The sequence below is a fragment of the Chrysochloris asiatica genome, unplaced genomic scaffold (genome assembly GCF_000296735.1).
Source record: "Chrysochloris asiatica unplaced genomic scaffold, ChrAsi1.0 scaffold00340, whole genome shotgun sequence".
NCBI lineage: Eukaryota > Metazoa > Chordata > Mammalia > Afrosoricida > Chrysochloridae > Chrysochloris > Chrysochloris asiatica.
In genome coordinates, this window is record NW_006408858.1 from 2,219,680 (window position 1) to 2,230,337 (window position 10,658).

A 10,658-nucleotide genomic window follows, 5' to 3' on the forward strand; every position below is an offset into this window, starting at 1 on the left:
GCCGCGCCCACGCGCGACCCGGCGCTGCCGGCGGGGGCGGGGACCAAGGCGCCCCCCTCCAGTGTCCCCCGCGGCCTCGGGGCGACGCCCTTTTCTCCCGCAGGTCGGGCCTATATCAGGGAGCCAAACCAGACCTCTCGCTGGCCCGCCCTTTGCTCCGCGGTACCCACTGCCCCTCCTCATACAGTCCCTAGAGAGGACTCTACGTTTTGTATACAGTGCCCACAGGCCTGCACCTCATTGCCTCTTGCCATACCCTGTACTCTGCCACCAGGCTGAGGACAAGGGTATGCCCCCTCCTCTGCATCTTGAGGAGTGGGCCCTGGTCTTGGGGTTCTGGAAGTTCTCTCCTGCATCCTGCTCTGGAAGCAGACACACTTGGGTAAGCTGCAAACAATAACTCCTGAGCAATATAGTCTGGCCTCTGTTTTCCTGGCCTGTAAAATGGGATTATGTGTGAATAGCAATTGAGCTGCCTTTGGGACAGGAGTTGCTCCAGCAACTACCTGCTCAGGTCCAACCTGAAACTTGCCTGTTCCCCCCCCCACACACACACACACACATCATCTTTATCCCCTCCTACTCACCTAGCATCTGACACCTGGCACTTGTGGATTACAAGATCCTGGGCCAGGCTTTAGGCTGACCTATTGCCACAGTCCTGAGACTACCTCAAGAAGGGCTGAAGTCTTGGAAGGTCTGCAGTGGGGAAGTTGAGGGGCTCAGCAGCTGGTCCCCTGATGCCTTGAGTGTGAACCTTACTCATACCACTGTCACACTTCTGGGCATCTTTGGCCTGGCCCTCCCCAAGTGTCCCCATATGGCAGGAACCCTGTCCCCATATGGCAGAAAGGGACTATCAGGTCTAGGCATGGTCTGTTTCGTCCAGTTTAGCTTTTGCCTTTCTATGGCCAGAAAATCCGCCTGACAGTGACCAGCAGGTACCTCTGCTAGCCTGTGGGCTCCTTGTGTGGGGTGCTAGGTCTCCCCCATCTCCAAATCTCCAGTACAGTGGTATCATGTCTATCAGTAACTTCACAGTACCTCTGCCAAGAGCTGTGGGCAAAGCTCAATTCCCCTTGACCACTAAATGGGCAGACCCTGTATGTAGTGAGCTTGAAGACTCCCCACACTCTCCCCAAAGCTCTCATGATCAGATACATTTGGAATTCAGAATTTCTCATATACTCTTGATTACAGTGGCACTGCAGGATAAGCACTGGATTGCTAACTGCAAACAAGGTCAGGAGTACAAACCTATCTTGGGAAAAAGATGAAGCTGCTCCTTGGAAGAAAGATGAAGCTTTCTGCTCCTGTAAAAATTTGCAACCTCAGAAACCCTATACAGGGTCATTATGAGATGGAATTGTTAGATCCTTTATTATGTGGCATATCCTAGGGACCTGGGGCTGCATCTCATAATCAAACAGGTTAATATTTTTGTAGAAACCATATGAATTATCACACATACTGAAATGAATAAAATCCACCAAAGCCCACTAAAGCCCAAGTCAATTCTAACTCATAGCATTTCTGAGACTGTAAAACTGTATGGAAGCAGACAGCCTCATCTTTCTTCTGAGGAGCAGCTGGTGGGTTTGAGTTCCTGACCTTGAGGTGAGCCCCATGATAAATAGGTACGGCTTTGCCACTGACTGGGTTCTGAAAGCCTTTTGGTCTCAGAGATTTTTGGAGTTTTGGATAAAGGGTTGGGCAGAGGCTGGCACTGCTAGACTTCTGAGCATTCTACTCATTAGCCATAGTGGGCGTGGTGGGAGAAGACCTGGAGCTTTGCCAAACCAGTTCAATTGGTCAGCGAAAATGGGCGCTTGGACATTAGGTGGTGCAAATGGCTACAATGCTCTGCTGCTTACCAACCGGTTGACAGTTTGAGTCCATCCAGAGGTACCTTTTAGGGAAAAAAGGTCTAGTGATCTGGTTCTGACAAATTAGCCATTGAAAACCCTATGGAGCGGTTCTACTCTGAGGCACACAGGTCTGAATCAACTTGATGGCAATGAGTTACTGGTTGGATCAATGCTAACCTGTGCTTGTGGACACCAAGAAGTGAAGATACGAGCCCTGCTTCAGAAAGGGCACAGCTTAGGGCGGGGGGAGGGGGGAAGGAGGTGGGCAAGGGATGGGAAGGGTGTGTGTGTTCATGACCAAGAACAGTGGGCATTCAGAGCTGTTGTTTTTAAAAGGAGGTGGCACACCATGCCAACATGTTCTGTTGTTGTTGGTTTTTAATGAAGATAATGTATTCCAAAAGACAGCCTGGCAGCACAATGGGGTTTAGCACTCAGCTGTCAATCATAAGATTGACAGTTCCAATCCACCCAATGGCTCTGTGGAAGAAAGAGCTGACTATCTGTTCCTGTAAAGATGACAGCCTAGGAAGTCCTATGGAGTAGTTCTACTTAGTCACTTGGGGTCAAAATGTGTTGGCATTGACTTGAAGGCCTTCAACAACAGGTAAGGTTTCCACATGGGGCATGTCGGGAACATTGGTCACAAGGGCACCCACCAATAACTCAGGGCAGGAGTCTTATGGCACAAGGTGGCTGGGAGAACATGTTAAGACCTCCACTTAAACACCCAGGATGACTCTTCCTGTTCTGTGCAGCCTGGTCACTGTCCAAGTGGAACACTCACCAGGTTCCTTTTTTACCAAAAGTCCCTAATAAGGAGTCGGAACAACAGGATAGCCGCCCAGGGCTCAGTGTCGGTGTGATGCCTGAAGGAAAATGTTTGGAGAAACTGTGCCCACTTCCGTGAGTGAATATTGTTTTTCCTGGTGAGCAGGGTAATGCTGGCAGTGATATGGAGAAAAGTAAATAATAACTCGTGTGTGGGGGCAAATGGCTGTTTTTAATTCATAAGGAAAAGAAGTTAATGAGTGGGGGAAAAAAAAAGCCAAAGAAAGAAAAATCTGTTCAACCTACTTGGGCTACAAATAGCTTGATGCTTTTCAGAAAGAAACCTTGTTTAGTTGAGAAATTCTCAACCAGCCACATTGAAACTATGGATGTCTTCCCCCTCATACACATGGTGAAGCCAGTGGATTTCCTCCAAGGAGTGAGCGTCAAGGATGTGGCCACGCTGAAGGGGGTCTCGTGGCTGCTGTCAGGAGTGCTCCCCTAAAGGCAGGGCCTTGGCATTGGTGTTGGAAGGGCTCTACATCATCACGTGGGACAGGGAGATGAAGGAGCATTGTTGGGAGATGGCCTTAGGGGTACTCCACAGTGATAATGATGAATAAACCTTCCACCCACACTTGGGAGGCAGGTGCTAACTGGTGCCAGGGCTCAGAGGTGAGGCAGTTTGTGCCAGGTGACACAAAGACATCAGTAGGGACAGGAACACCTTTGGTAGTGCTCCAGAGGCCAGCAACAAGGGCAGAGGGTGAGCTGGGCAGGGCAGGTCAACCACCAGAGATCCCCTAGGGAAGGCTGTGCAGAGGTACAGTGCCTGCTGGGGCCATGCTATCCATGGCAGTCAGACACTTAAGAAAACAAACCTGCTGCCATGGAGTGGCTGCCAACTCATTCATAGTGATCATATAGGTCAGCATAGAACTGCTCCTTAGGGTTTCCCAAACTAAATCTCTACAGGAATAGACAGCCCCATGTGCAGGTAAGGGATCAGAGAGTAGAGAGTGCTATATTCCCCTACTCCCCCTTTCTCAAAGAGTCTAAAGAATCTGTCTCACTGAGTTGCAGTTTCTCAGTTACACATGTACAATAGGCACTCACTCAAAAGCAGGTTATTGCAAAGCAAAAGTACACGCTGAAGCTAGAAGTGGGTCTGTCTCCACAAGTGGAAAAGACCCTGTAGGATCGGGGTGTGCTATTTTATAAGGATATGGAGTCTCCCCCTTTAGGGGTGTGCTTTGCCCAGGAGAATGGTCTAGGCAGTCCAGGCTGACCATGCCACCCTTGCCACTGCTCAGGCCCAGGACTGCTTGTTCCGTGATTTCCCAGGTTTTTAGTTGTATGCATAGGAGGTAATATATGGTAATGGTATCACAAAGACCCCTTCAATGTCATAGGTCACTTAAAGACACAGTTTTCTGTGATCTGCACCTGTGCATCCATGTCATAAACCACAAGGTGTATCTGAGTTTTGTGTGCTTAGATGTTCAGTTATTCTGGTTAGAACAAAGATGTTTCCCCTTCTCCTGATCTCTGCCCAGTAGGGGAGGGCCCAGGACAAAGGAGTGGACATGAAGCAAGTGCAGGAGAGGCCCAGGGGTCCTAATCTGTCCCTGACTGGGAGGCCTGCCTGAACAGCAGACGATACTCTGTCTGAGCCTGCACTTGTAACTCTGCTGTCTTCCCTATCCTCCATCAATGCAAGAAAGCCCCCTGGCCCATCTCCCTCCCTGCCTCACCCTCCAATCTCCCTTTTCCTATTGACCTTGCTCTTACCACCCACCCTGCTCAGCCAGGGAAGCAGAGTTGAACTGACCACAGCACCTGTGATGTTTCTGGGGACATCCTGCTGGCACTTCCTGCCCTGTATGTTCCTGGGTGCCTCCTTGCTGGGCACTCAGAATTAGTACCTTGTCTGGTCCAAGTAGCAATACTTACCACCATGAGTGAGTGTAGGAAGGACACTCAGATGCCCTGGCTGGAGATCACAGAGGGGGGAGCATCCAGCCAGGAGAGCCCTGGGGGCGGAGGGGTGCAGGGGGTGAGGAGCTTCAGACTGTTCTGAATCCTGATTGCTCTCTCGGCCTGAAGAGAGGGGTGCTTTGTGTGTGCACCCCAGCTGGGCTGTCCCGAAAGGCCATGGCTGTCTCAAGTCCAGGGGAAATGTATAGGCCCTGTGAGGACTCTTTGAGACCATGTCTTGATTTCCTTATTAGAAAAATGGAAGGGGGTCACAAGACAAATGAGTTTTCGTCCCTAATCAGAGACTGTCCAATTGAAATAGCTCAGGATTCAAAGCAGCTGCCTGCCAAGAGGGTACTGCCGGGGGCCAGGGGCGGGGGTGTTGTGGTTAAAGCGGCCTGTGTATTTCAGGGGTGGACTGAGAAGACCTCCAAGTGGGAGCTGAGCCGAAGTCCACACCCGAGTCCCCGATTCACTGGACAGCTGGCAGCAAGTGATACAAAGGGTGTGCTGTGAGCAGGCACATGTCAGCCTGCGAATGCCACATGGACACCCCTGACAGGGTGGCTGGAGAGAGGGAGTAACACTCCATGTACATCAGTGAGACACAAGAGAGAGGAGAGTGGCCCTAGGGCAGGGGCAAGAGCAACAGGAACCCTGAGGGCAGTTGCTGCCTGTGGGATTCATGTGCTGGAGTCTAGGGTGCTGAACAGGGCCTTCCCAAGCTCCCTCTAGGGTGTCTCCTCTCTGCAGTCCTGTGCTCTGATGAAAAGCCAAAGGCAAAGAACAGAAGATGAATGGGAGAGATGAAGTGGTCCCCACGTTCGGATTCTCGCAGTGGTTTTAATGCATTTTAGAAAACACCACGGGAGCAGTACTGGCCGGAAGCAGAGTGTGAGGAGGGAGTGGATGACCTAGATCCATCAGAGCTCACTGCCCCTCATCAGAGAAGGGCCCAGGGCCTGGGCGCTTCTCCTCTTTTCTGTGTCCAGTTCCCGATGATCTGTCATGTGAGCATCAGGACAGAGGCCAGATCAAAATAGACTGGGAACCAACAGAACACAGTGGAGGGACTTTAGCCCCCACAGCCCCCGGGACACACATAGCCCTAAGCACACCAGCCAGGAGGGTGCCACGAAAGGACGTGGCCTGTGTGTGGGCACTTCGAGGTCTTACACGGGCTTCCACCAGGGACGGTGGCCACGGGGACCCAGTGCCGTGTTCTCAGTGACTGGCTGCCCTGAACCAGGCTGAGGATCAGGATCAAGGGTCAGCTCATTCCCATCTTGTCTCTTGGGGTTCTTACATAGGGAGAACAGACGTCAGCAGAGCCCTGCCCACCCTAGAGCACTCAGATGACTAGGTGGTAGTTGGGGTTGCTTGGAGCTTCATCCTAAGTGGCCTCAGCAGGCGCCATGACAGGCTGCAAAGCTCTGAGTGGGTGCTGGGTGGGCTGACCCCTTTAGGGCACAGGCAGAGATTCTGTCCCCCTCATCCTCTGCTCCTGGGGGACCCATTTCTCATCAAGCATTCACCACGCCAGGAGCCACATGGCTTTCCAGGACCCCCAGGCAGGTGGAAGATAGGTGCACACCTTATACCACAGTGCTTCAAACATCACAGAATGGACAGAAAAGCATGAAGCCAGTGTCCATGGGTGAGGGTCTTTAATGTTGGCCAGGCTCATCTCTACCAAGTGGTAGCCCTCTGGTCAGGAAATCATGCTATCTCAAGACCAAGGTTGAAGGCATAGGTTGCTTGTTGGAAACCAAGGTGTGACCACCTTGTCATCCTTTGAACTGCCCTGGCCAGGCCCCTTTGCTGTCCCCTCAATGGGACAGTGCCTCCATCATGCCTTCCTAAGGGCAGGGCCTGCTCTCTCAAGGTGTTCTTGCGTCCTGACATCAGCCCTCGTCCCTCACAACTCCCAGAGGCAGAAGTGGGAATAGAAGGGTGTGGCCCATCCTCAATGTGAGGCTGGAGCCACAGAGACTTTCCTGAGAAATGGACGGCTGCAGAGGGCATGGGATGGAGAGGAAGGGCAGCAGAGGAATTCAGGTTATAGCTGACAAGGAAGCTCCTGGCTTTTTTGCCCAGACAGGTGGGGCCAGACCTTTGGCTCTGAGGAGGTGAGGTTGGGCAGGGAGTGGAGTTGAGAAGAATGGAGACGAAATCCACAGGGCGGCTGCTTTCAGAATGGGGCAGTCAGCCTAGCCCGGTCCAATTGTGCATGCCCTGCTTCTGCCCAGCATACCCTCTGGGTCTTCCTCCCAGCCTGGGTGTGCCCTCAGAGCAGGCCTGTGCCAGGATAAGGGACAAGAAGGCTGGGCATGGGAGACCAGGTCTGAGGCCTCGGCTCCTCCAGTATTGTGGGCTCCGTGGCTCCCTGGCCCCACCCCAGAGGCATCAAACAGCCCAAGTGGGATCTCCCCACACCAAGCAGACTTCTGGAGTATTTCTTCCACCTTTAACCACTCCTGTGTCCAGTTGGTGGACGCTCAGGTGTGCTGGATGTGAGAGGGGTGGGGAGCTTGATTGCCCAGCAGGTCTGGCCCAGAACCGGGGCTGACAGCTCAGCAACTGGGCATCCATGTCCACACACAACCTTTGCGGTGGTGGTGAGTCGGCAGTTCTATGGAATAATGGAATGCTGGGCTTTGGCCATCTTCTGCCCTGATTGTTCCAAGCTCTGGTCTACCCCTGTCAATGAGCTGAGCTTGCAGGAGAGGGACAAGCACTTTAGAAAACTCTTCTTCCTACTGCTCCCCACACTCCCTCATCTTCTGTGGGAATGGCCTTCCCTGGTTCCCCTCTGCATTGGACCGATGACTCCAGGCCTCCTTTCTTGGTGCTGCCTGTCCCCTCTACTTTGGCCCCAAGTCTCCCTAGTTGGATTTCAGTTGGTCCCTTCAGAAATGATGGTCTCCACTGGCTCCCAGTCCCCTGGCCTTCCCAGCTTGGGATATGAGGCAGGGGGTAATGGCTGTTCTGATGCAAGGAGGGGATGGGGTGGGTTTGATTGGCCAGATGATACACTGTCTCTCAGACAGCCAGCATGGGTGAGAGGCAGGGAGGAGGGGAGAGGGGGAATTTGTGCTTTCATGCCTGATTTGAATAAACTGTAGAACACTCCGGTGGATGTACCGGCTGGGCTCAGATGTTGGGGAGGTAAGCCTACAATCTTCTCCTGGGAGTGTTATCTCTGAGCAGAGTGGACTTCTCACATGACACCCTGCTGGAACCTGCCAAACAGCTTTCCCAGGAGGGCACATATTTCTCATTCTCGAAGGCGACCATGCGGGACTTGTTGTTGTTAAGTGCTGTCGAGTCAGTTCTGACTCATAGCGACCCTGAATAGAGTTTCTGAGGAGTGACTGGTGGGTTTGAAATGCCAATGTTGCAGTCCAGTGCATTAACCTGCAGCACCACATCAGGACTCGATGCAGGACTTGGGCTCCAAGAAATCTTTGACAAGATCTTCTTTGAAATGAACCCATGGACTGCTCAGTGGCCAAAGGAACTGCCTTCAGAGCCCTCTCTAGACAGGGTGGCAGCAGATGGACTCTGTTGCCAGGGGAGTCTTAGTGGTGCCGTGGGTTAAGCATTCGGCTGCTAACCAATAGGTTGGCGATTCCAACTTACCAGTTGCTCTGCAAGGGACAGATGAGCTCCCATAAAGATTTACAGTCTCAGAAACCTAGGGAAAAGCTCTATTCTTCCCTACTGGGTTGCTATGAGTTGGAATTTACTTGATGACAATGGAATTGACTCCCAAAGGAAGGAAAGGAGGTCCCTTCACAGATGGTGGCAGAGGCTTGGGGCTCAGGCTGGTATCCCCTTAGTGGAGCCTGAGTGGGTTTAGGATGTACCTGGAAGCTGGGCCTGGGGAGACAAAAGGGGCAACAAGAAATCATGGGGACCCTTTCCCTTTCCTCAGCTCTTGCCAAAAGACCTCATTCATGTTTGCAGCCGTGAGTCCTCACAACAACCCGTAGCTGCCAACTTGTTCTGGGAGGGTCCTGCCCACATTCTCTCTGGTAAGCAGCTGCACATGGCCTCTTTTGGCAAGACACATGGCCCATGTGCTAACCAGGTCCTGCGTCTAGAGTTGCCTGGTCAGCCTGGGCTGTAGGTGGGAGGCTCAGGGTGGGCAGCACAGAGGGGACAGCATACCCTAAGCCGGATGTGGTGACTGTGACCCTCTTTCTGCATGTGGGGTTTCAGTTGGGAGGTTAGCATGCTCCAGGCCTTCACTTAGTCCACAAACAGAGACACCCATCATGTTGGTCCTGGGCCAGACATTAGGCTGGGATTTTTCATTGCTATGACAACGGCAGGCATTTCGAGAATTTGTGCAGTTCAAATGCTTTCCAAGGAAACAAATTAGGGGGAAAAAAAAGATAAAGAAAAACCCCTAAGTGAAAACACTAATGAGGGACATGATGAGCAATTAATATCACTCCCCTCAGCTCACAAAAACTGCCCCCAGAAATAGACACCTAGCTACATACAAAGTCAGCCATAGGGACTGGGTGGTTCCAGGGGGCAAAGGGGTGTGGAATCTTAGCACCCAGCACATGATTGTTTCACAATCTCACCCACCTCCCTCAGCCCCACCCTGATCCCCCTCTCTAGAAGTCACCAGAGGCAGCCCCCACAAGGCTGGATGCCTGCTTACTGAGTCATGTGCTCAACCTATTCCTGCTGATCAGTTCTTCACCTGATAGAACAGCAGCCGAACCTGCTCTCAGGTATTGTGAGGTTTCAATGGGATAAAGAGCAAAAGCCAAATCCAGTGCCACTGAGTGGATTCGGATTTAGCATGACTGTAGGACAGAGTAGAATTGCTCCACAGAGTTTCTGAGATTGCACCTCGTTACAGGAGCAGACAGCCTCACCTTTCTCCTGATGAGTGGCTGGTGGGTTTGAACTACTAACTTTGCAATTAACAACCACTGTTGAATTTTAAACAAAGCATAAAGCATTTAGTGAGCATCTATTCCATGCCCAACTCTATGTAGCAGACATTCGCACTGACAACAACAGTAAAAAAAGAATCTACCAGCTCATTATTTATTGAATTAATGATGAATATCTGGCAATAACAAATGGTCAGGGGTGAGGTAAGAGTAAACGTGGATATGATGATGAAGGTGATGTGTCACCTCGGCTGTGTCGCGGTTCTCAGTGGTTTGGCAGTTATGTAATGATGTTGTCATCCTCCATTTTCACAGAAGGCTGATTTTTACGTAACGAGCCGGTCTTTGAAGCCTAAGTATGTCAGTAAGTAAGGAGATGGTATATTCTATAAGTAGGATTACACAGTATGTAAACTTTGGGATTGTTTTTGTACTTAGCATAATTCTCTGTACAGACATCTAGTTTGCTGTGTGTATTACTAATTTATTCCTTTTTATTCTGCAAGGTCAATGGTTCAAGTTCACCAGCCACTCCTCAGAAACCCTATCCAGGGTCACTATGGGTCAGAACAGACTCAACAGCACTTAACTGACAACAAGAAGTCAGTCTTACTACTTACTACAACTGCTTACTATGATGTAGTGCATTTAGACAAGTCTACTGCAAAAGACTTCCTTTAAGTGCTAAAGATCAAAGATGTCAGTTTGAGGACTAAGGTGCATCTAACCTAAACCATGGCATTTTCAATGGCCTCATATACATGTGAAAGTTGGACAATGAATAAGGAAGACCTTAGAAGAATTTATACAGTTGAATTATGGCCTTGGAGAGAATATTAAAAGTACCAATGACTGCCTGAAGAACAAACAAATCTGTCTTGGAAGAAGTGCAGCCAGAATGCTCCACAGAAACAAGAATGGTGAGACTTCATCTCTCATACTTCGGACATGTTATCAAGAGGGACAAGTCCCTGGAGAAGGACATCATGCTCGATAAAGTGGAGGGCTGGAGAAAAAGCAAACAACTCCCAAGGAGATGGATTGGCACAGTGGCAGCAGTAATGGGCTCAAACACAGCAATAATTATGAGAATGGTGGAGGACTGGACAGTGTTTCCTTCTGT